The 24,969-nt window shown below is 43.4% G+C and overlaps 1 protein-coding gene across 1 annotated transcript in view; it reads left to right on the plus strand.

Moving 5' to 3' along the window:
- Window positions 1–24,969, plus strand: part of FGD6 (FYVE, RhoGEF and PH domain containing 6) — a 158,854-nt gene that overhangs the window by 87,200 nt on the left and 46,685 nt on the right. The window lies entirely within an intron of this gene.

The following is a 24,969-nucleotide window of genomic DNA, read 5'->3' on the forward strand; positions in this document are numbered from 1 at the left end:
TGATTTTCCTTCTTGGCCGGTTTCGTTTATGCCATCCCCGGCCCTGGCTACCCAGGTTCGGGACTTGGGAATCATTGTGGATTCCAAATTGTCATTGAAGGCGCAGGTAAATCAGGTGGTAAGCGCATGTTACTATCAACTGAAACTCCTGCGCTCTACATTGCATTTCATTGACGAGGTGGACAAAGTCCAAGTGATCAATGCTTTTATTGGTAGTCGGCTGGACTATTGTAACGCGCTATACATGGGGTGTCCAAAAACCCTTCTGTATAAGCTTCAACTGATCCAAAATGCCGCAGCCAGGTTATTAATGGGTGTGGGTCGTCGGGACCATATTACACCTTCTTTGAAAGCCCTGCATTGGCTACCGGTTGCTGAACGGGTCTTGTTCAAAGTGGGTTGTATCGTCCACAAAGCTATCCATAAGATAGGCCCAGGGTATCTGCAGGAAAAATTTACCTGTTACTTCCCAACAGATCGCTGAGATCTGCTGATCAGGCCAATCTGACTGTCCCTAAATTTAGAAGAACTAAATGTGGAGGGAGGATGCTGGATGCACAGGGTTCATTATTCTGGAACTCTCTACCTGTATACATAAGACGTGAGAAGGATTTATTAAAATTTAGGAAGTTTTTAAAAACTTTTCTATTTTTTCAAGTGTATGGCCCTAATTAGGGTAGGATATTAGTATTTTTAGCTCTTTTAAATGTTATTATGTGGTTTTATATTGTTATCTTATAATAATGAGAGATGTGTTTTGTATTTGTATATGTTGGTTCTATGAGCGCATCAAGGCCTTCGGGTAATGACCGCTCCCAATAAGCATTTTAAATAAATAAATAAATACGCAAACTCACTTGTGAAGTATAATCTGTAAACCTTAATTGACGCCTACCGTGAGGAGAAAACGAGTATTTGATCCCCTGCTGATTTTGTGCGTTTCGCCCAAGATCTACTGTTTAGCCTGTTGAAATATGTTAAATTTACCGTTTGTATCTGACTAAGGTAGACACCTGGTATCTAGCACCTCACCCCAATAAGTCAAATGTGCAAAAAGGATTGGAAGGGGATTAATATGGTGCTTACAGTTAATAATGGATACCATACATATATAAATATCCACTGATGAAGCCATAAGGCGAAACGTGTCTGGATACAAATATCTAATCTTTGTTCAACTGGAACTCTTCTTACATGACCACCATAATAGAGATGTTCAACAAAACTCAACTAATTGTTATGTTTGGTTTTTAATCATGTTCATAATACATTTATATATTTTTATATATGTATGGTTTCCTTTTTTATCTGTAAGCACCGTGATAATCCCATTCTAATCCTTTTTGCACATTTAACAATTTACATGGGGTGCAGGCACCACTAGGTTGTCTGCTATGAAATTTGTTGTCCAGAATGGCCACTATGGCCCTACATTCAGCTTAACTGACCTGAAGTACATTTCATCCACCTACAGTGAGGGAAAAAAGTATTTGATCCCCTGCTGATTTTGTAGGTTTGCCCACTGACTGCCCACTGACAAAGAAAGGATGAGTCTATAATTTTAATGATAGGTTTATTTTAACAGTGAGAGACAAAATAACAAAATATGCAGAAAAATGCTTTTAACCTCTTGCCGACCGCCCACCGTAGTTTTACGGCGGCAGGTCGGCTCGGCTGCGCAAAATCACATAATATAACGTGATTTTGCATTGCAGCCACTAGGTGCGATCGCTCCTGGTGTCGATGCGAGTGCCGGCGGGCGCAATCACCGCCAGGCACTCGTTACAGAGCGAGAACCCGGAGAAGAATATGTATCGGCCTAAACTGAGGAAAAAAAATGTTTTTGATATTTTTTGGGGGATATTTATTACAGCAAAAAGTAAAAAATATTCTTTTTTTTTTCTTCAAAATTGTCGCTCTATTTTTGTTTATAGCCCAAAAATTTAAAACCGCCGAGGTGATCAAATACCACAAAAAGAAAGCTCTGTTTGTGGGAAAAAGGATGCCAATTTTGTTTGGAAGCCACGTCGCACGACTGCGCAATTGTCAGTTAAAGCGACGCAGTGCCGAATCGCAAAATGGTCCGGGGCTGAAGTGGTTAAAAAAATTATAAATTGATTTGCATTTTAATGTGTGAAATAAGTATTTGATCCCTACCAATCAGCAAAATGTATGTCTCCCTGGTGTCTTCTAAACAGGTAATGAGCTGAGATTAGGAGCACTCTCTTAGGCCTGGTTCACACCTATGCATTTTTTTTGTGCGCTTTTAGTTTTGCAGAAACGAACTACAGTCCATTCAACATGGAAAGGGCCAGGGATTCCAAAGACTTCAATGGATCAAAAATGTGTATTGAAAAACTTAAAATGCACCTGAAATATGCAAACTGCAATCTGCATAGGTGTGAATCGGGCCTTAAAGGGAGTGCTCCTAATCTCAGCTTGTTACCTGTATAAAAGACACCTGTCCATAGAAGCAATCAATCAGATTCCAATCTCTCCACCATGGCCAAGACCAAAGAGCTGTCCAAGGATGTCAGGGACAAGATTGTAGACCTACACAAGGCTGGAATGGGCTACAAGAACATCGCTAAGCAGCTTGGTGAGAGGGTGACAACAGTTGGTGCGATTATTCGCAAATTGAAGAAACACAAAATAACTGTCAATCTCCCTCGGTCTGGGCCCCAATGCAAGATCTCACTTTGTGGAGTTTCAGTGAGCATGAGAACAGTGAGGTATCAAACCAAGAACTACAGGGGAGAATCTTGTCAATAATCTCAAGGCAGCTGGGACCTAGAAAACAATTGGTAACACACTACGCCGTGAAGGACTGAAATCCTCCAGCGCCCTCAAGGCTCCCCTGCTCAAGACAGCACAAGTACAGGCCCATCTGAAGTTTGCTAAGGAACATCTGAATGATTCAGAGGAGAACTGGGTGAAAGTGTTGCGGTCAGATGAGACCAAAATTAAGCTCTTGGGCATCAACTCAACTCTCTGTTTGGAGGAGGAGGAATGCTGGCTATGACCCCAGAACACCATCCCCACCTTCAAACATGGAGGTGGAAACATTATGCTTTGGGAGTGTTTTTCTGCTATGGGCACAGGACAACTTCACTGCATCAAAGGGATGATGGACGGGGCCATGTATCTTCAAATCTTGGGTGAGAACCTCCTTGACTCAGCCAGGGCATTGAAAATGGGTCATGGATGGGTATCCAGCATGACAATGACCCAATACACACGACCAAGGCAACAAAGGAGTGGCTCAAGAAGATGCACATTAAGGTCATGGAGTGGCCTAGCCAGTCTCCAGACCTTAATTCCATAGGAAATATGTGGAGGGAGCTGAAGGTTCGGGTTACCAAACCTCAGCCTCGAAGCCTAAATGACTTGGAGAGGATCTGCAAAGTGGTGTCAAAATCCCTCCTGAGATGTGTGCAAACCTGGTGGCCAACTACAAGAAACATCTGACCTCTGTGATAGTACTTGGTGGCAAAACCCTTGTTGGCAAAGTCATGTTTTGCGAAGAGGTCAAATACTTATTTCACTCCTTTAATTACTTAAGGACCCCTTAACGTCGATATACGTCGGCAGAATGGCACGGCGGGGCACATCCACGTACCTGTACGTGGCCCTTCAAGCCCAGCCGTTGGGTTGCGTGCGCCGTCGGCGCGTGCACGCGACCCGGTCCGAAGCACCGTGACCCCGGAGCTGAAGAACGGGGAGAGCGGTGTGTAAACACAGCTTCCTCGTTCTTCACAGTGGCAGCTTCATTGATCGTGTGTTCCCTAATATAGGAAAACACGATCAATGACGTCACACGTCCAGCCCCGCCCCCCTCCAGTTAGAAAAACATATGAGGTCACACATAACTCCTAAACTGCCATTCATTTTCACAGTAAACAATGCATTTTTATAGCATTTTTTGCTGTGAAAATGACAATGGTCCCAAAAATGTGTCAAAATTGTCCGATGTGTCCGCCATAATGTCGCAGTCATGAAAAAAATCGCTGATCGCCGCCATTAGTAGTAAAACATTTTTTTTATAAAAATGCAATAAAACTATCTCTGATTTTGTAAACGCTATAAATTTTGCGCAAACCAATCAACTCTTATTGCGATTTTTTTTTACCAAAAATAGGTAGAAGAATACATTTTTTTTTATATCTTTTTGGGGGATATTTATTATAGCAAAAAGTAAAAAATATAGATTTTTTTTCAAATTGTCGCTCTATTTTTGTTTATAGCGCAAAAAATAAAAACCGCAGAGGTGATCAAATACCACCAAAAGAAAGCTCTATTTGTGGGAAAGAAAGGATGCCAATTTTGTTTGGGAGCCACGTCGCACGACTGCGCAATTGTCAGTTAAAGCGACGCAGTGCCGAATCGCAAAAACTGGGCAGGTCCTTTACCTGCATAAAGGTCCGGGTCTTGAGTGGTTATAGGCAAATCAATTTATAACTTTTTTGAAATGCGTTTTTCTGGATTTTTTTTGTTGTTGTTGTTCTGTCTCTTACCGTTAAAAATAAACCTACCGTTAAAATTATAGACTGGTCGTTTCTTTGTCAGTGGGCAAACGTACAAAATCAGCAGGGATCAAATACTTTTTTCCCTCACTGTATGTCTCCTTTCTGTTAATCTGCTGTGAGTTATTACCTTTCTTGAATTGTTTAGCTATATTAACCGCTTAAGCCCCGGACCATTTTGCAGCTAAATGCCCAGGCCAGGTTTTGCGATTCGGGACTGCGTCGCTTTAACTGACAATTGCGCGGTCGTGCGACGTGGCTCCCAAACAAAATTGGCGTATTTTTTTTCCCACAAATAGAGCTTTCTTTTGGTGGTATTTGATCACCTCTGCGGTTTTTATTTTTTGCGCTATAAACAAAAATAGAGCGACAATTTTGAAAAAAATTCAATATTTTTTACTTTTTGCTATAATAAAAATCCCCCAAAAACATATCTAAAAATTTTTTTCCTCAGTTTAGGCCGATACGTATTCTTCTACCTATTTTTGGTAAAAAAAAATCGCAATAAGCGTTTATCGATTGGTTTGCGCAAGATTTATAGTGTTTATAAAATAGGGGATAGTTTTATTGCATTTTTATTAATAATTTTTTTTTTACTACTATTGGCGGCGATCAGTGATTTTTTTCGTGACTGCGACATTATGGCGGACACTTCGGACAATTTTGACACATTTTTGGGACCATTGTCATTTTCACAGCAAAAAATGCATTTAAATTGCATTGTTTGTTGTGAAAATGACAGTTGCCGTTTGGGAGTTAACCACAGGGGGCGCTGTAGGATTTAAGGATCACTGTGTGTGTGTTTACAACTGTAGGGGGGTGTGGCTGTAGGATGGACGTCATCGATCGAGTCTCCCTATATAAGGGATCACTCGATCGATGCGCCGCCACAGTGAAGCACGGGGAAGCCGTGTTTACATACGGCTCTCCCCGTTCTTCAGCTCCGGGGAGCGATCGCGACGGAGCGGCTATAAACGAATAGCCTCGCCGTCGTCCCGGATCGCTCCCCGAGGGATCCCGCCCGCCGCGCGCAGCGGAGGGGGTCCCGATCGGACCCCCCACCCGCTAGAAGGCAAGGGCGTATATATACGCCCTTGTGCCTGTCCGTGCCATTGTGCGGACGTATATAGGCGTGCGGCGGGCGTTAAGTGGTTAATGAGCTAATATTCCAAAGCAAAGCAGGGTTCAGATTACCCTTGTCATCCATTATACTGTATATCTGACTTCCCTTTCTGCTCAAAAGCTGCCCATTGTTGACAAGTTAGTCTTTTAACCAACACCAGAAAAAAAGAAAAAATTGTTGTGAATTGCGTGGGGAAGACTTATTTCCGATTGGTTGTCTGTCTGTCTATTTCCCTCACTTCCTATCCCTTTCAGACAGACAGCAAACTGTTCCTCACATAGCTAAAAAAAAGTTTTTGATTGTATCTCTGTCCCTGTTGCAGATTTCCTATCACTTCCTGCCCTTGACAGGAAGGGGAGGGTGGTTCTGTAATAGAGATGTAGATGCAAATAAAATCTGACAGTGTCTCTAATCCTTACCTGCTCTAAAAATAGAGACCCTTAAAACATCACAAAGAATTGTCCTCTTGAATGAGCCAGTTTGAAGTATCCCTAGACACACTCAAATACTAATCTATTTTCTATTCTTAGTGGCCAAGATAGCAATAGTTACGGCATGGAAGTGCCCTGTGATTGACTTTTCCTTACTGAAACATAAACTTAATGAAAAAATAGTCAGCACGTTCCAAGATAAACAGTTGATGTTTGAAAGGGTTTGGAACCCCTGGCTCTCTTAAATACAAACACTACCTGAATAGTGGTGTATCAGCAGTCTGGTGGAACCAGACTTCCGAATGGGTGCTCCCTCTTCTTTTTTCCTTTTCCCTATCCTTTTCTTTTCTTGGTACTCTTTTCCACTCTTACTTTTCTTATCCAGTACTCCTCGGGCACAAATTAGCTTTACTTGTTTTTTTCCACACTATGGGAAATGGTACCTTTATACTCTATATTACCATAAAGATTGGGGGCGCCTGCCTTTACATGCACATTAACTTTTTAATGGCATCCCAGTCTTAGTCCATAGGGTTCAATATTGAGTTGGCCCACCCTTTGCAGCTATAACAGCTTCAACTCTTCTGGGAAGGCTGTCCACGAGGTTTAGGAGTGTGTTCATCCCAAAGTTGTTCTATCGGTTGAGGTCAAGTTCCTCCACCCCAAACTCGCTCATCCACATCTTTTATAGACCTTGCTTTGTGTACTGGTGCGCAGTCATGTTGGAACAGGAAGGGGCCATTCACAAACTGTTCCCACAAAGTTGGGAGCATCAAATTGTCCAAAATGTCTTGGTATGCTGATGCCTTAGGAGTTCCCTTCACTGCAACTAAGGGGCCAAGCCCAACCCCTAAAAAACAATCCCATACCATAATCCCCCTCCACCAAACGATTTGGACCAGTGTACAAAGCAATTTCCATTAAGACTTGGATTAGCGAGTTTGGGGATGGAGGAACTTGACTGCCTAGACAGAGGCCAGACCTCAACCCGATAGAGCACCTTTGGGATGAATTAGAGCGAAAACTACGAGCCAGACCTTCTCGTCCACATAAGTGCCTGACCTCACAAATGCGCTTCTGGAAGAATGGTCAGACATTCCTATAGACACACTCCTTAGGCCTCGTACACACGGACGGACTGTCCGATGAAAACGGTCCGCCGGACCGTTTTCATCGGACATGTCCGCTCGGAGATTTCTGTCTGATGGTTGTACACACCATCAAACAGAAATCCATGCAGTGACGTGGCCGCGCTGATGACGCGGCGACGTGCGCGGCCCTGGAAGTTCAATGCTTCCACGCATGCGTCGAATCACTTTGACGCATGCGAGGGCTTTCGGCCGAGCGGACATGTCCGGTGAGACTGTACAGACGACCGAACATGTCCGACGGACAGGCTTCCAGCGGACATGTTTCTTAGCATGCTAAGAAACATTTGTCCGCTGGAAACCTGTCCGATCCGCCGGAAAATTGTCCGGCCGGACGTACAGACGACCGAACATGTCCGCTGAAACTGGTCTGCGGACCAGTTTCAGCAGACATGTTCGGTCGTGTGTACGGGGCCTAAACCTTGTGGACAGCCTTCCCAGAAGAGTTGAAGCTGTTATAGCTGCAAAGGGTGGGCCAACTGAATATTGAACCCTACAGACTAAGACTGGACCATTAAAGTTCATGTGCGTGTAAAGGCAGGTATGCCAATACTTTTGGTAATCTATTGTCTGTGTATTGTTGAGGTGGCTATATACCTCAAAAAGTTCTTGTATACCTTTTACAAGTGCTTACGCTTTCCCCTTCCCTGTTTTTATTTTTTACCCAAGTGGTTGTCTTTTTGGATGTTATGTAAGAGCTCAGTTAAGTCTCCAACTCTTTCATGAGATCTTTTTCTTTATCGTTCTTATTTGATCAGCCCCTAATGGGGCTGCATTCATGTATAATACCTGGAACCATATCTACGTTCTCTGATCATAGTGTTGGTTATTTATATACAGTAAAACCTTGGTTTGAGAGCGTTTTGCAAGACAAGCAAAATGTTTTAATACATTTTGCCTTGATATACAAGCGATGTCTTGATATAAGAGTAGCGTCATGTCACAACTGAGTATAAAAAAAGGAGCCTCTAAGTGTAGCAATATGGTTACATTTAATGAAGGTACAACATTTAGCAACTTATTGCTACACTAAGGCCTTGTACTCACGGCAGGACATGTCCGATGAAAACGGTCTGCAGACCGTTTCCATCGGACATGTCTGGCCGGGGACTGCCCGGGGACTTCTGTTCGATGGCTATACACACCATCGAACAGAAGCCCGCGCGTAAACATTACGCGGGGCGTGTCCGCGGTGTCGCCGCGTCGATGACGCGGTGTCGCCGCGACAATGACGCGGCGACGTGGGCGGGCCGCCTTAAATATGCTTCCACGCATGCGTCGAAGTCATTCGACGCATGCGAGGGATGCGGGCGGCAGGACATGTACGGTAGGTCTGTACAGACGACCGTACATGTCCGGGCGGACAGGTTTCCAGCGGACTGTTTTAAAACAAGTCCGGGAAACAGTTGTCCGCTGGAAACCTGTCCGATCCGTCCCAAAATGGTCCGCTCGGGCCAACACACGGCCAAACATGTCTGCTGAAACTGGTCTGCGGACCAGTTTCAGCAGACATGTTTGGTCGTGAGTACGGGGCCTTAGAGGTGCCTCTCTTCTCTTTTATACCCTGTAAAAAAAATGCTTTGATATACAAGTGCTTTGGATTACAAGCATGTTTCTGGAACTAAGTATGCTCGCAAACCAAGGTTTTACTGTATATTGATGGTCACTGTGTCTTTGAGCATTTTTCTTGATGTTTAAAGCCTCTTCTTGACTCTTTGTACATTTTGACCTCTGGAATTTACAGTTCTTGTTTTTGTGGAAAACAATAAAAATGATTGAAATAGAAAAAAATAGAGCCCTTTAGTTAGCCAGGTAACCAATGTCACAGCAGTGGAATCCCCTTTTTTCCTCTCATTATGGTTTTCTTTAAAAATAAAATCCATGCAAAAAAAGCATGGTATAAACCGAGAAAGCCTTGACTGGCTTAAATTGCTGATTTCTCTTGTCCTAGTCTGAGTACAGGGGATTAAAGGACTGATCCCCGTACCTTGTGCTAGTTTTAAGTAAAGATGCATTAAATCTGAGCAAGGATCCTTGGCCATAATGTTGAGTAAATGTCTGCAACAATGCTATAGTGATAAAGTTTCAGTCAGCTCTTTGCTTGGTATGTAAGCAGACAGCTGTTGTTGAGTTTACTGTTGGCTTATCACTAGTATTACATCAGGAGGAAATCCAGAACTGCTGAGGAAATCGAGTGCTTGTAAATATAGCAAAATCCTTCTTAATGCTTCAAATCCCTTAGAGCAGCTGCTATGGTGAAAGTCAACACTCATAGCCCATACTGGTGTAGTCCAATGACTCCTTTATGAAGAGGTACTTTTTTTTTTGGGCCCATGTAGGGGTCCAGCAAAATTTTGACATGGACATGACCATGCTTTGGTGACATGATACTGTCGGGTTCACCGAAACTAGTACACACGGGCCGAATGTTGGACAGCATAAGCCGGTTAAATGGAAACCGTCTGACATTCAGCCGATGTGTATTGCAGCCGGTCTGGCCGAAGTCGGCTGATCAGCGATCTTATAAAATTCTTGCTTTGCTGCTTCAAGGACAAGAAGTGAAGTGATGGCTCTTCAAAGGAGTCAAAGACAACAATAGACATTTCGATTAAAAATTTAAGAGAAGGTTTTGGCTGTAGTTGGGCTTTGAATGACTCAACAATATTTGCAACTACAATAAATGTATATTATAATTTTAAATGCAATTACAGAAAAAGAAAAGCCTCTTTCCAGGAAAAAAAACACTTAATGGGCTCACCCATCTCTCCTGTAGACGGACACATCTTTACGTGGCCCATCTTCCTTTGCATATCATAAAGTGATTAGGCCAGTACAGCCATAGTCTCACTCCAATTATTTGCTGCAGGTACTTGTATAGAGCCATCAACTTATGCAGCGTTTTACATATCTATTGTACATTCACATCAGTCCCTGCCCTCAAGGAGCTTACACTCTAATGTCCCTAACTTACATACACATACTATGGCCAATTTAGACAGGAGTCAATAAACCTATCAGCAAGTCTTTGGGATATAGGAGGAAACTGGAGTACGAGAGGAAACCCACGCAGGGACAGGGAGAACTCCAGGCAGGTAGTGCCGTGGTTGGGATTCGAACCGATAACCCTAATACTACTAGGCAGAAGTGCTAACCACTTTGCTGCCCTGTTGGACTTGTCTGGTTGGTCAAATAATACAGCCCCTCCCCCTTGCTGGCCCTTGTGGTTCATCCTGTTGATCTCCAGTCATTGCATGGCACAAAAGTGACATTGGGGTTGTCGAGAGCAACCACAAAAGGCAATGGGGGCATGCTCTTCAACACACGCAATGGGTGGGATAGCATTAGTGCCAGGAGCTCTGCTAAAAAGGGAAGGTTCTTTAAACCAACTGATGGACATGTAAGGTTGAAGCCGTTTTCTTCACAAGGCATTGCTTTTGGACTTTATCTAACCCCGTCTCAGGGCCGCTGTAACAGGGATCGGCTAATGTGTATATTTGCAGCGTTCCTAACTTTTAGACCTTGAGACAAACCTATTTTTAGGCTATACAGTATTTATAGATCTGAACACCCATGCCATGAAAAAGTGAAGAAAAGCTTATTTCACAACTTGCATATTGTCACTGTTCTTTGCACTGCCTTATTGAAAAAGGTCAAAGAGCTCAAAGTACCAGATTTAATCATAAATTAACAGTGCATCAAGCTACCCAAACCTTATGGGACTAAAATTTGAAGGTTCTGTGTACTGTAAAATTATACAGATTATTGTATATACATTTATATAAAATTGTAACGAAATGCTAGAATTGTTTGTGGGAGGCCTGTCCTTAAATGTGTCACGTTTGATCAGAAGCAATATATTTTGCAGGAAATGAGTACTATTGAGTACTTGGCCGTTTACTTTTCCTGTTTTTCAGGAAATCTGTGGACTGTTTTAGTTTTTCTTTTTCCCCACAAAAAAATTGACGGAGGCTTATTTTTAAACTTCTACTACCGAAACATTAAAGCAAACCTAATGCAAGACTTGTGATGAAAGTGTGTTAGGGATGTGTGTCTTAGCTGCAATGAAAGTCTCCGTTATGTAGGAGGGGAATTTCTGCATGCTCCAAACAAGAGTGTAGCACACAGGCAAGCCAAGACAAGGAAATAAGATTGTAGTATTCAGCATTTATGCCACACCTACATATCTGATTTTTGGAGAGAAATCCGTAGCTGAAATTCAGGTTGAAATGTTGAAAATCTTTTCTACATATCGAAGAAATGCTAACCAATAGAAACTTTCTAATAGAATCTAAGATTTTGAGCAATATGTAGATCTGAGTGCTCATTTACACTTGAACTTGTGTAGCCAGGTGATTTTAGATTTTGTATTTTTAGTTTTTCACGTGACTCATTATACATGAGCAAAATTGAGTTTTTGGCATCATAGACTGCCTGAAAATGTCTATTGGGCCAATTTTTCTTAATTCTGCCCCAAAGAAGCTTGTGTATTTTTTAGAACTTCATATGACAAGCAAAACAATGCTAAGGTATGAACAGGCCCATTGCGAATAATGGTATTCTTAATTTTGAGCATTGTGACGCTTCTCATGACAAAACGTGTAGGTGTGAGTTGGGGGCTTTATATGTTAAATATTGATGTGTTTTCTATAGTGGGTATTGTACAGGCTAGATTTACTCTGCTGTATCCTAATCTAAAAATAATCTCTTGGATTAAGCTTTAGTGCATATTACATAGCCATCAGCTCTGGGGCTGTATGATTGAGAACAGGTGATCAAGTATCTTATATGTGTTCTTTATCAAAATCATGAAGCGGCTGTCCATCTCCACAATACATTTTCATGGTATTATGGTTGGGAAGTGTTTGTACAAGTCACTGAGAGAGATTGCAGGATTTTCACTATTTTCACTTTCTCTATAAGGGGTTGAGATGAGGCTCACATCTCTGGTTAAGAAGGGGAGGCCTTGGTGCCGTCAGTTTCTTCCCATTCTTATTTTTTATCCAAGCCAATTGCATTATAATTTATTAACTTGTCAAAATCCATTTACTCTATTCCATTTATAAACTTGTCAAAATCTATTTACAAGTTCTGTACTTGAACTATGTAGCTGGGATTACTTTTATGATGCAAGTTCTGCTGCATGACAGTATTTGGGATTGCTTCCATTAGTTAATGTACAGTATTCTATATAACTTTTTTTTTTTAATACTATTTATTGAATTTTTGTGTGGAAAAAAAAGAAAGAAAGAAAGAGTTACAAAATAAAGCCTCTGGGCATACCCCGGCTTAGACAACATACATTTTAACTGCCCTATAAGTTCTAATACATCTATTGAAACAACTACAAACTTGGGGTCCTTTCACATGGGGCTGTCAGTGTGTGGGCTCCACTTTAGCTCAGCGGGGATCGCTCCGTCGATCCACGCTGAGCAGGCAGATGACTGGTCTGTCTCTGCACACTGTGCAGGGACCGAACCTGTCAGAGCACCGCTCTCTCCTATGGGGGATCGGATGAAGACGGACCCTAAATTCCGTTGTCATCCGATCCGCCATGGAAAAGTAGGGTTTTCCTCCGTGGAGCGGGTTGGATTTCAGCGGGCATGTCACCGCGGACATAGAGGAGCACGGAGCGCCCGTTCAGGTCTGCCTAAAAAACTGGCAGGTGGACTTGAAAGGTACGCCTAAGTGAAAGGGCCCTAAAACTGCTCGTGCCATCAAATTGGAGGGATACTGGGGAGGATAATGGATCATATACTTCAGGTGACCACTTCAAGCTGAGGTTGAGGATAATGCATCTAGGTGTACCTTCAAATAACAGCAAATTTGGGTCTTCAACGTATTCTATATAACTTGGTATTGCATTTTGTGTTCTGTGTCTAATATGCCTGGTGTTAATTTCCTATTAGTGGAATATGTTTTGCCGCGGTCTACTGCTCAGAGGCTGAAGGCAATTAAATTTTAGGTTTCCGGAGTCAGGTTACTTCATTGACTTTGGTTAGTTGTAAGACTACAAAGCAATTAAGAAGTGTAATTGTGATTAATGAGAACATCTGCTGCAACAAATGAACATTTGTATATGGATCATAGGCCAAGCACAGAATGCATGGCTTACACATTTAATAAGTGTGGCGGTATACTCTAGAAGCCTGCAAGGTTTAACTTTAAACCAACAAACCCACCTTGATTAATAAGCCAACATGTTTGAATTGGTTCAGTCAGAGGAGTCTCCCTTGATCATGTGTTGTGGAAAAGCATAATAAAAAAACTTGCCTGCACAAGCTTGCCATTGTTGGAGGTTAGATAAAGAATGCAAAATGTACAGATCTATAAGGAACAGGGAATGATCTCTGTAGGATCAGCTGTGGATATAACATTACCTGCAAGCCATTGACCAGATGCTCCAAGTGTGTTTGTCTTATTGCAACAGCCATAGGGCCAGATTCTCGTAGTTCGTCGTATCTTTGCGCGGGCGTAACGTATCCGATTTATGTTACGCCTCCGCAACTTAGACGGGCAAGTGCTTGCTCCGTAAGTTGCGGCGGCGTAGCGTAAAAAGGCCGGCGTAAGCCCGCCTAATTCAAATTTGGAACAGGGGGGCGTGTTTTATGTTAATAACTTGTGACCCGACGTGGAATATCCCAGTGTGCATTGCTCCAAAGTACGCCGCAAGGACGTATTGGTTTAGACGTGAACGTAAATGACGTCCAGCCCCATTCACGGACGACTTACGCAAACGACGTAAAATATTCAAAATTTGACGCGGGAACGACGTCCATACTTAACATTGGTACGCCGCCATATAGCAGGGGTAACTTTACGCCGGGAAAAGCCTAACGTAAACGGCGTAACTGTACTGCGTCGGCTGGGCGTACGTTCGTGAATTTGCGTATCTAGCAGATTTACATATTTCTAGGTGTAAATCAGCGTACACGCCCCTAGCGGCCAGCGTAAATATGCAGTTAAGATCCAACGGCGTAACAGACCTACGCCGGTCGGATCTAATAGAAATCTATGCGTAACTGATTCTAAGAATCAGGCGCATAGATACGACCGGCCAGACTCAGAGATACGACGGTGTATCTGGATATACGCCGTCGTATCTCTTTTGAGAATCTGGCCCACAGAGTTTACAGCTTCAGTCTCCAGGGCCAGTTCACACCACATGCAGTCTGGTGCGTTTTTTCTTTTCTGCATCAAAAATACAAAGAAAGTAGATTATATGGTTTCCAATGGCATTGTTTACACCAGTGCGGTCAGTTCCAGGGCGTTTCAATTCCAGAAAAAAAACATGCTGCATTTTTCCTGCACTGGACTGTACTGAAACACTTTAAAATGCCTCAAAAACACATCAAAGACGCACCGGCCCCCAGTACAGTGAAAAAAAAAAATGCATTCGGAAACTCCTTTAAAAATGCATCGGAATGCATAAAAAACACGCATTTTGGTGTGAATCGGCCCTCAGGACTGAATTTATATACCAGGAATGTTTAGGCATAAAACTGTAGCTAACCTAACTTGTGCCCATGAACAATGAATGACATAAGTCTAAAGCCCTGTACACACGATTGGATATCTGAAGGAATCTAATCCGATGGATTTTTTCATCGGATATCCGATGAAGCTGACTTTCATCAGTCTTGCCTACACACCATCAGTCATAAATCCGATCGTGTCCAACGCGGTGACGTAAAACACTACGGCGTGCTGAGGAAAATGAAGTTCAATGCTTCGGAGCATGCGTCGACTTGATTCTGAGCATGCATGGATTTTTGACCATTGGACTTCCCCACAGACGATCGTTTTTTTCTATCAGTTTTTTAACCATAGGAAAAATTTAAAACAGGTTCTATTTTTTTTTCACCGATGGGAAAAAAAACGATGGGGCCCACACACGATTGGTTCGTCCGATGAAAACGGTCCATCGGTCCGTTTTCATCAGACAAACCGATCGTGTGTACAGGGCTTTAGCCATTAAAAACTGTTAAAACAGCGCCACTTTATCAGAGATGGCAGGATGCTGATCCCAGAGCATTGCAAAGGTCAGAACAACTGTGTTTGATTTCCAGAGACCATCCTGGGATATGCAGGTATGACCCTGGAAATTGTTATACCTATCAATGCCCTTTATTTATTTTTTTATTGAATTTTAAAAAATAGTTTTTAGAACTAAAACTAGCTTCCGAATCTGGTTTCTATGGACAAAAGGAACGCTTCTGTGCATTGAAGTACAACTAAAGACAGTAATATTTGCCTCTGTCCCAACCGTCCGACGCATTAGGGTCCCTCAGCGGTGCCGGCATCTTTTCCCTAGCTTCTTCTGGCCATCTTGATTGGTGGGTGTGCAATGACTTCACTTGCGCACATGTGCAGGTGTGCAGTCATTCCTTCACACAGGCAGCATGCTGGAATGCAAACTGCGCTGTGCGTGCGCAGCTCCGTGCACATTCTACAGGGCATTGTGAACAGTCAGGTATATGTATTTTACTGCAGAAGAGACACTACATCTCTCTTGTGCAATAAAAAGCATGCCTGTTCATAATTTTTTATTTTTCCAAGTAGATCAAAAGACAAAACTTTTTTATTTTTTTTCATGTTGGGTAGAGTAAGGGACGTTTATAACCCCTGTAAGGATTTTTTTTTTTTTTTTTTACCATCCGTGTCTTATTGTGGAGATTTACCTTCACTTCCTGTCCCATAGCCAAACGGGAAGTGAGAGGAAATCTCTGCAAATTAAGGGAATTTCTCGGGGACCCCCAGGTTGCCAGAACCAGTGTCCCCATTGGAAGATTTCCCCTCTATTACTTTTCTGGGGACTTTTTTTTTTCACTTTCAATGATAATGGTAAACGGGACACATATGGCAGCTTCTGCACAGTATGGATCATAGAGGAAGGTGATGAGGACTTTTACTTAGAGGAGTTCCAGCCTCAAAATATTTTTTTTTTTAAAGTCAGCAGCTGCAAATACTGTAGCTGCTGACTTTTAATATAAGAACACTTACCTGTCCAGTTATTCCGCGCTTTGGGCTAACTTTACTATTTCGTTTTTTTTTATTCATTAAAGTGTCTTTTTTCCCAAAGAGTTGTGTTTGAAAGACCGCTGCGCTAATACAGTCTGACATTAAATATTGCAACGATCGCCATTTTATTCTCTAGGGTCTCTGCTAAAAATATATATATATATATATATATATATATATATATATATATATATATATATATATATATATATATATATATAATATAAAATATGGATTTTAATCTGCAACAAATGTCAGAAATAGGCGTAGGCATGAAAGGGTTAAAATAGATTGCAGAATGATCTCAGTATAACTGTATGAAGAGGGGACACGCATGTATTCTTTACCCGAGGCATATTTAATAAAGTGCTGTAGTAGAACCCATAGCGATGCAATAAGCTTTTCGTTTACCAATGGCAGATTTCTGTGAAATTAGCTTTGGTTGCTATTGAGTTATTAAGCTTTACATTTTGCTCTTTAGCCTACAAATATGCTGGTCCTCAATTCTATTTAAAGAATTCAGTTTTCCACTCGGAAGTATTTTTCCTATGATCTATTTCTTCCAATATGAACATTATTGAGTTTTGTTTACAGTACTTGTCCAATCATGTATACTTGGGCTCCATTTAAATACAGCGCACTTTGCGTAATGTAAATAGTGTGCATCAAGCTTTGCAGCTGAAATTTACTAAATCTCTGAGATGTATGCACTTCTTCAGTAAATTGGTAAATTGTCTTGGACTTTGCAAGAAATAAATGAACTCTATATGAAACAAGCAGAGATTGGTATCACGGATTTGCTGAATATGGATGCACTTCTGTGAGATGTAACCCAATTGGGTCTGTGCCATCCAAGAGACCAATTGAGATGACAGGTGGCACTTATAGAAGTACAGGGGGGGGGGGGGGTGCAGCACAGAGGCTGAATTACCCATATTGAACCCTCTGTCCTTTTATGCTGCGTACACACGATCGGTCAAACCGATGAGAATGGTCTGATGGACCGTTTTCATCGGACCAAACCGATCGTGTGTGGGCCCCATCGGTTATTTATCCATAGGTTAAAAAAAGGCAATCTTGTTTTAAATTTAACCGATGGATACCTAACCGATAGAGAAAAAACGATCGTTTGTAGGCACAACCATCGGTTAAAAAAATACGCATGCTCAGAATCAAGTCGACGCATGCTTGGAAGCATTGAACTTCATTTTTTTCAGCACGTCGTTGTGTTTTACGTCACCGCGTTCTGACACGATCCGTTTTTTAACTGATGGTGTGTAGGCACATCAGACCATCAGTCAGCTTCATCGGTTAACCGATGAAAACGGTCCATCAGACCGTTTTCATCGGATGGACTGATCGTGTGTACGTGGCATAAGTGTGTGTTCAACCTTTGGGCCACAAAGCGGCATTCACCCTCGGTACAGCCCCCAACATAATGATTATATTTAGGGGTAAGTAAATTAAACTTTTTGATCCACTGATTAGAACAAATGTGCCACAAGTGAAGTTGGAACTCCCGATATTATTCTTGTTTTGAGTCAGTGATTCAGCCAGGCAACTTGCATTTTTAGAAGAAGTAGTCAGCTGATGGGTGCACTTTAAACATACAGCCATATTAATAATGTATGTTATCTTACAACAATGGAGCTATAGGGTGCTTTAACCACTTAAGACCCGGACCTTTATGCAGCTAAAGGACCAGGTCCCTTTTTGCGATTCGGCACTGCATCGCTTTAACTGACAATTGCGCGGTCGTGCGATGTGGCTCCCAAACATAATTGGTGTCCTTTTTTTCCCACAAATAGAGCTTTCTTTTGGTGGTATTTGATCACCTCTGCATTTTCTATTTTTTTGCGCTGTAAACAAAAATAGAGCGACAATTTTGAAAAAAATGCAATATTTTTTACTTGTTGCTATATCCCTCAAAAATATATAAAAAAAAAATTTTTTCCCTTAGTTTAAGGCCGATACGTATTCTTCTACCTATTTTTGGTAAAAAAAATCGCAATAAGTGTTTATCGATTGGTTTGCGCAAAATTTATAGCGTTTACAAAATAGGGGATAGTTTTATTGCATTTTTATGAATTTTTTTTTTTTATACTACTAATGGCGGCGATCAGCGATTTTTTTTCGTGACTGCGACATTATGGCGGACACTTCGGACAATTTTGACACATTTTTGGGACCATTGTCATTTTCACAGCAAAAAATGCATTTAAAATGCATTGTTTACTGTGAAAATTACAATTGCAGTTTGGGAGTTAACCACAGGGGGCGCTGATGGGGTTGTGTGACCTCATTTGTGTTTCTAACTGTAGGGGGTGTGGCTGTAGGTGTGACGGCATCGATTGTGATTCCCTATATAAGGGAACACACGATCGATGACAGCGCCACAGTAAAGAACGGGGAAGCTGTGTTTACACACAGCTCTCCCCGTTCTTCAGCTCCGGGGACCGATTGCGGGACTCCAGCGGCGATCGGGTCCGCGAGTCCCGTGACAGCATTCACGGAGCTTCGGACCGGGTCGTGGGCGACCCGTGGCTGGGCATTATACAATCACGTAAAGATACGTGAAAGTGCCCAGCCATGCCATTCTGCCGACGTATATCGGCGTTAGGCGGTCCTTAATTGGTTAAAGTATAACTAAAGGCAAAACTTTTTTAGTTTTGAATGGAGTTAAGAGGAATTAGAACCTCTCTATGGTTTTATTGCTGTTTGTGCCCCCATAAGGGAGATTCACCCTCTCCATTTATCCTGTTTACTGCTATCGAACGTGAAAGTTTAAAAGGTCACCAGAACAGTAATAGAGGGAAAATCTTCCAATGGGGACACTAGTTCTGGGGGGGCCCAATAAATTTCCTTAATTTACAGGGATTTTTGCTCACTTCCTGTTGTGGTTATGGGACAGGAAGTGAAGCTAAATCTCCTCAATGGGACAAACTGACAGGGGTCATAACCCTCCCTTACCTCAAAAAATAAAAAAAATAAAAATAAAAAAGGTTTTGCCTTTAGTTCTACTTTAGCTGAACAGCTTTATGTTGGGCACAGGTATAGTAACCAAATTCCAGAGAAACAAAAGACATCAACGTATGTGGCAACTCGCTTGTGTATACTAAACCTTTTTTAGTTTTGGCTGAAGTTTACATTCAAATGCTTTTTTCTAGTAACTTTGACCAGAGTATATATTGTTTTCATTTAACTTTGACCTATAGACATACAGGGAGTGCAGAATTATTAGGCAAGTTGTATTTTTGAGGATTAATTTTATTATTGAACAACAACCATGTTCTCAATGAACCCAAAAAACTCATTAATATCAAAGCTGAATATTTTTGGAAGTAGTTTTTAGTTTGTTTTCAGTGTTAGCTATTTTAGGGGGATATCTGTGTGTGCAGGTGACTATTACTGTGCATAATTATTAGGCAACTTAACAAAAAACAAATATATACCCATTTCAATTATTTATTTTTACCAGTGAAACCAATATAACATCTCAACATTCACAAATATACATTTCTGACATTCAAAAACAAAACAAAAACAAATCAGTGACCAATATAGCCACCTTTCTTTGCAAGGACACTCAAAAGCCTGCCATCCATGGATTCTGTCAGTGTTTTGATCTGGTTACTATCAACATTGCGTGCAGCAGCAACCACAGCCTCCCAGACACTGTTCAGAGAGGTGTACTGTTTTCCCTCCTTGTAAATCTCACATTTGATGATGGACCACAGGTTCTCAATGGGGTTCAGATCAGGTGAACAAGGAGGCCATGTCATTAGATTTTCTTCTTTTATACCCTTTATTGCCAGCCACGCTGTGGAGTACTTGGACGCGTGTGATGGATCATTGTCCTGCATGAAAATCATGTTTTTCTTGAAGGATGCAGACTTCTTCCTGTACCACTGCTTGAAGAAGGTGTCTTCCAGAAACTAGCAGTAGGACTGGGAGTTGAGCTTGACTCCATCCTCAACCCGAAAAGGCCCCACAAGCTCATCTTTGATGATACCAGCCCAAACCAGTACTCCACCACCACCTTGCTGGCGTCTGAGTCGGACTGGAGCTCTCTGCCCTTTACCAATCCAGCCACGGGCCCATCCATCTGGCCCATCAAGACTCACTCTCATTTCATCAGTCCATAAAACCTTAGAAAAATCAGTCTTGAGATATTTCTTGGCCCAGTCTTGACGTTACAGCTTGTGTGTCTTGTTCAATGGTGGTCGTCTTTCAGCCTTTCTTACCTTGGCCATGTCTCCGAGTATTGCACACCTTGTGCTTTTGGGCACTCCAGTGATGTTGCAGCTCTGAAATATGGCCAAACTGGTGGCAAGAGGCATCTTGGCAGCTGCACGCTTGACTTTTCTCAGTTCATGGGCAGTTATTTTGCGCCTTGGTTTTTCCACACGCTTCTTGCGACCCTGTTGACTATTTTTAATGAAACGCTTGATTGTTCGATGATCACGCTTCAGAAGCTTTGCAATTTTAAGAGTGCTGCATCCCTCTGCAAGATATCTCACTATTTTTGACTTTCTTTATCGTTACATCACGGGACACAGAGCGGCATTCATTACTATATGGGTTATATGGAGTACCTTCAGGTGTTGACACTGGCAATCTCAAACAGGAAATGCCCCTCCCTATATAACCCCCTCCCATAGGAGGAGTACCTCAGTTTTTACGCCAGTGTCTTAGGTGTTGGTCATGGTTTAGCTTGCCTCCGCATCCTTGGGATTAGGTGAGCTAACCGGTTCTGTCCAAAGGCCTCAGCGCTAAAGTGGTCAGTAACCGGACCCCAAACCCTTGGGGTATAGCCCATAATGCTTTTCTTTTTAGAGAGCTGGACCCTGGGCCCAGGACTTAGAAACCTTTGGGTGCCTAATGTTTTTCTGTTGCCAGGGTGCTATATGGGCCCAGGACAGTGGATCCTTCATAGGAACCCAGGGCCTGAAGGTCTAGACATCCCCACGGAGATGGGGGAAGATTGGGCCTCTTGCTTGGCAAAGTCCTGCGGCATGGAGCAGGTAAGTGAGGGGAAAACTTGCGGAACTTGGTTCTTAGCAGGTTTTTTCTGGGGGGTCACAGGGGACATGCCTAAAGTTATGCGCTGCATCTGGCAAACTAGTCACATATCTTAATGATAGGATGGCTCTATGTGTATTTTTTCCCCATAAGAAGTGACCTCCCTTGTAGTGTTGGAAAAGCATTGAGTGGGGCCTGTGTAATATAAAGTGTATGTGTGTGTCAGAGAGCTATGCTTACCTGCAAGCCTCCAGGCGATGCTCCATCAGTCTTCCTCCTCAGAGCCTGCAAGCAGGCAGAACGCTGACCTCCTCGTGGTTCCAGCTGGAGCTGAGAGGCTCCCTTCCCCCCAACCCCCCCCCCCTATCGGCGGGCGCACGTTCACGTGTTATAGGCGCAATTCGCGCCGTTTAGCTGAGGGGGGAAGGGCGGGTCAGTGGTTTAAGGAAGGGGCGGCCCTTCCTTTTTTCGTTCCAAACAGCTCATTCAATACATTGGAACTGGGGAGGAAAGACCAGAGCGGCAGCACGGGGCGCCAAGGACACACAGTGGCCAGAGAGAATATTGCAGTCTTCAGAAGACTGTTTTCAAGCCTAGAAATAGGCTGTTTCTTTTCCATCTCATAGTTTTTCTTGCAATACTACTCAGGGGGACAGAATGCTTTTTCTTTCCTGGATTTGAAACAAAAAAAAAAAAGATTGAAAAAAAATAAAATAAAAAAAAGGTCATCTAGGGAAGAGGAAGCATTTTTTTTTGTCCCCCAAACAGGTGTTTGGGCAATTAACTTTTATAGTTCCAAGTACCAATAAGTGGCAGGTGTACCTCGGTATTGTACCATGGCATCCGGGTCAGAGGGTACAAGAGGTGGGGATTCCCCCAGAGAGTCTGAGGTCTCGGACAAAGCTATGCCGCTGCTTTCCCCAAAGGGAGCCTTGGGGCCATCGGGATCTGGGGCTGGAGCTGGCGCGGGTCAGTCCAACCCTAAGATGGTCACGGACGAGGTATTACTCACCTCTTTAAGAGAGATGGAGAAAAGAATGGGAAAAATGATAGCCACAGCTATGCGGGGCAGTAAACGGAGTAGATCTCCGTCGCCCGAGCGTGGACCCTCAGAAGAGGAGGTCCTTTCCTCAGGGGAATTGGACGACCTCTTGGACAAGGACCAAGTAGGTTCAGGGATCGAAGATCCGGATACTGAGGAGTCTGGAGCAGTCTCCCAAAGGGAGAGCTGGTGGATTCAAGCCTTAACGGACTTGGTCCATAATGCATTCAACTTGCCAGTACCAGATCTCCAGGTATCGACGGTTTCAGCTTTGGGCTCACTGAGGGCGCCTCAAAGCAATGCAGTGTTTCCGATCCACCCTCTATTAGAGGGAGTTTTGTTCCAAGATTGGAACAAGCCAGATAAAATCTTCTTACCACCTAAAAGATTCTCTGCCCTATATCCTATGGAAGATACATTTTCCAAGAAATGGGCTACTCCTGCAGTGGACGCAGCCATCTCATGTGTTAACAAGTCGTTAACATGCCCTGTAGAAAACATACAGGTATTCAAGGATCCAGTTGATAAACGCTTGGAAGCACTACTTAAGAACTCCTTCACTACTGCAGGGGCAGTAGTACAGCCAGCTGTGGCTGCGATTGGGGTTGCTCAAGCATTATCGGATCAAACTAAGCAGATGCTTAAACTTATTCCTGCCCAGCAGGCAGAAGAATTTTCGGATGTCCCTAAGGCCATATGTTTTACGGTAGACGCAATTAAGGATTCGGTCCAGCAAGCGTCACGTTTATCGTTATCCCTTATCCATATGAGAAGACTCTTATGGTTAAAAAGCTGGGAGGCCGAGCCCCCATGCAAGAAGCTCCTGGTAGGGTTCCCCTTCCATGGAGGACGACTCTTCGGAGAAGACCTAGACAAATACATTCAGACCATTTCAAACGGCAAAAGTACTCTCTTGCCAACTAAGAAGAAGTTTCAGGGGCCTGCGTTTAAACGACAGTACTCCCCTGGGCAGGGGCCCTCTAATGCCAAACAGTATCGACGGCCTCCTGCGAAAGCAAACTTCGGCTTCAACAGCAGGTCTCAAGGACAGGCTACTAGAGGCAGAAAGCAGTGGTTTCGCAAACCAGCAAAACCAGCCCCCAAGCCAACCTTATGAAGGGGCGCCCCCACCCACGAAGGTGGGGGGAAGGCTGCGACTCTTTTCAGAGGTTTGGGAAGCCAGCATTCCCGACGAGTGGGTACGGTCTTCCGTGGCCACGGGCTACAAATTAGATTTCCTAAAGTTTCCTCCTCCTCATTTCCAGGAGTCGAGGATTCCAAACGATCCGGAGAAAGGAGCCGCATTAATGTCGGCATTAAATCATCTACTTTCCCAGGAAGTAATAGTAGAGGTACCAGTCCTGGAACAGGGGCTAGGTTTCTACTCCAACCTATTCATCATCCCGAAGTCCAATGGAGATGTCAGGCCAATTTTGGACCTAAAGATGGTAAATGCATACCTAAAGATCCGCTCATTTCGGATGGAATCCGTGCGGTCAGCAGCTGCCACACTCCAAAAGGACGACTTCATGGCGTCCATAGACATAAAGGATGCCTACCTTCATGTTCCAATTTATCAGCCACATCAAAGATATCTACGCTTCATGGTGGCTTCGCGTCACTTCCAATTCGTGGCGCTTCCCTTCGGGTTGGCTACGGCCCCCGGGTGTTCACGAAGGTCCTAGCTCCAATCCTAGCCAAACTAAGGATCCAAGGGGTCACGATCCTAGCATACCTGGACGACCTCCTAGTCATAGATCACTCGTCTCCCGGCTTGGAGCGAGCAGTGGCCCTCACGGTCCAATACCTCGAGAAGTTCGGCTGGGTCCTAAATCGAGAAAAGTCAGCTTTCCTGCCCACAAGGCAGTTGGAATATCTCGGCATGAGATTAGACACAGAACAACAAAGAGTGTTTTTACCTCTGAGGAAGGTCAAAGCCATCAAGGAATTAATCCTACTGGTTCTAAGCAAAAAGGAACCGACTATTCGCCTATGTATGAGGTTACTAGGCAAGATGGTGGCCACATTCGAGGCGGTACCATACGCCCAGAGTCACACTCGCATCCTGCAGGCAGCCATCGTGTCAGCATGGAGCAGAAGGCCACAGGCCTTGGATATCCCGTTGCCGCTCTCATCAAGAGTCCGACAAAGTCTGTGTTGGTGGTTAGACCCTCAGAATCTACTGAAGGGGAGATCTTTCAGCCCAGTGGCTTGGAAGATAGTGACCACAGACGCCAGCCTGACAGGCTGGGGAGCAATTTTGGATGGTTGCACTCGCCAAGGTACTTGGGCAAAGCTAGAGAAGCAGTTGCCCATCAACATCTTGGAGCTCAGAGCTGCTCGACTAGCCCTCAGGGCTTGGACGTCAAGATTGCAGGGGTTCCCGGTGAGAATTCAATCAGACAATGCCACGGCCGTGGCATACATAAATCACCAAGGGGGAACCAGGAGTCAAGCCGCTCAGAGAGAGGTGAGCTTGATTCTCCTATGGGCAGAGGCTCATGTGCCCTGCATATCGGCAATATTCATTCCCGGAGTGGACAACTTTCAGGCGGACTTCTTAAGCCGCCAGACTCTATGGCCGGGGGAATGGTCTCTGCATCCACAAATCTTTCAAGCACTCTGCCAAAGATGGGGAGTGCCGGACGTGGATATCATGGCA

The sequence above is a fragment of the Rana temporaria genome, chromosome 3 (assembly GCF_905171775.1).
Source record: "Rana temporaria chromosome 3, aRanTem1.1, whole genome shotgun sequence".
NCBI classification, from domain to species: domain Eukaryota; kingdom Metazoa; phylum Chordata; class Amphibia; order Anura; family Ranidae; genus Rana; species Rana temporaria.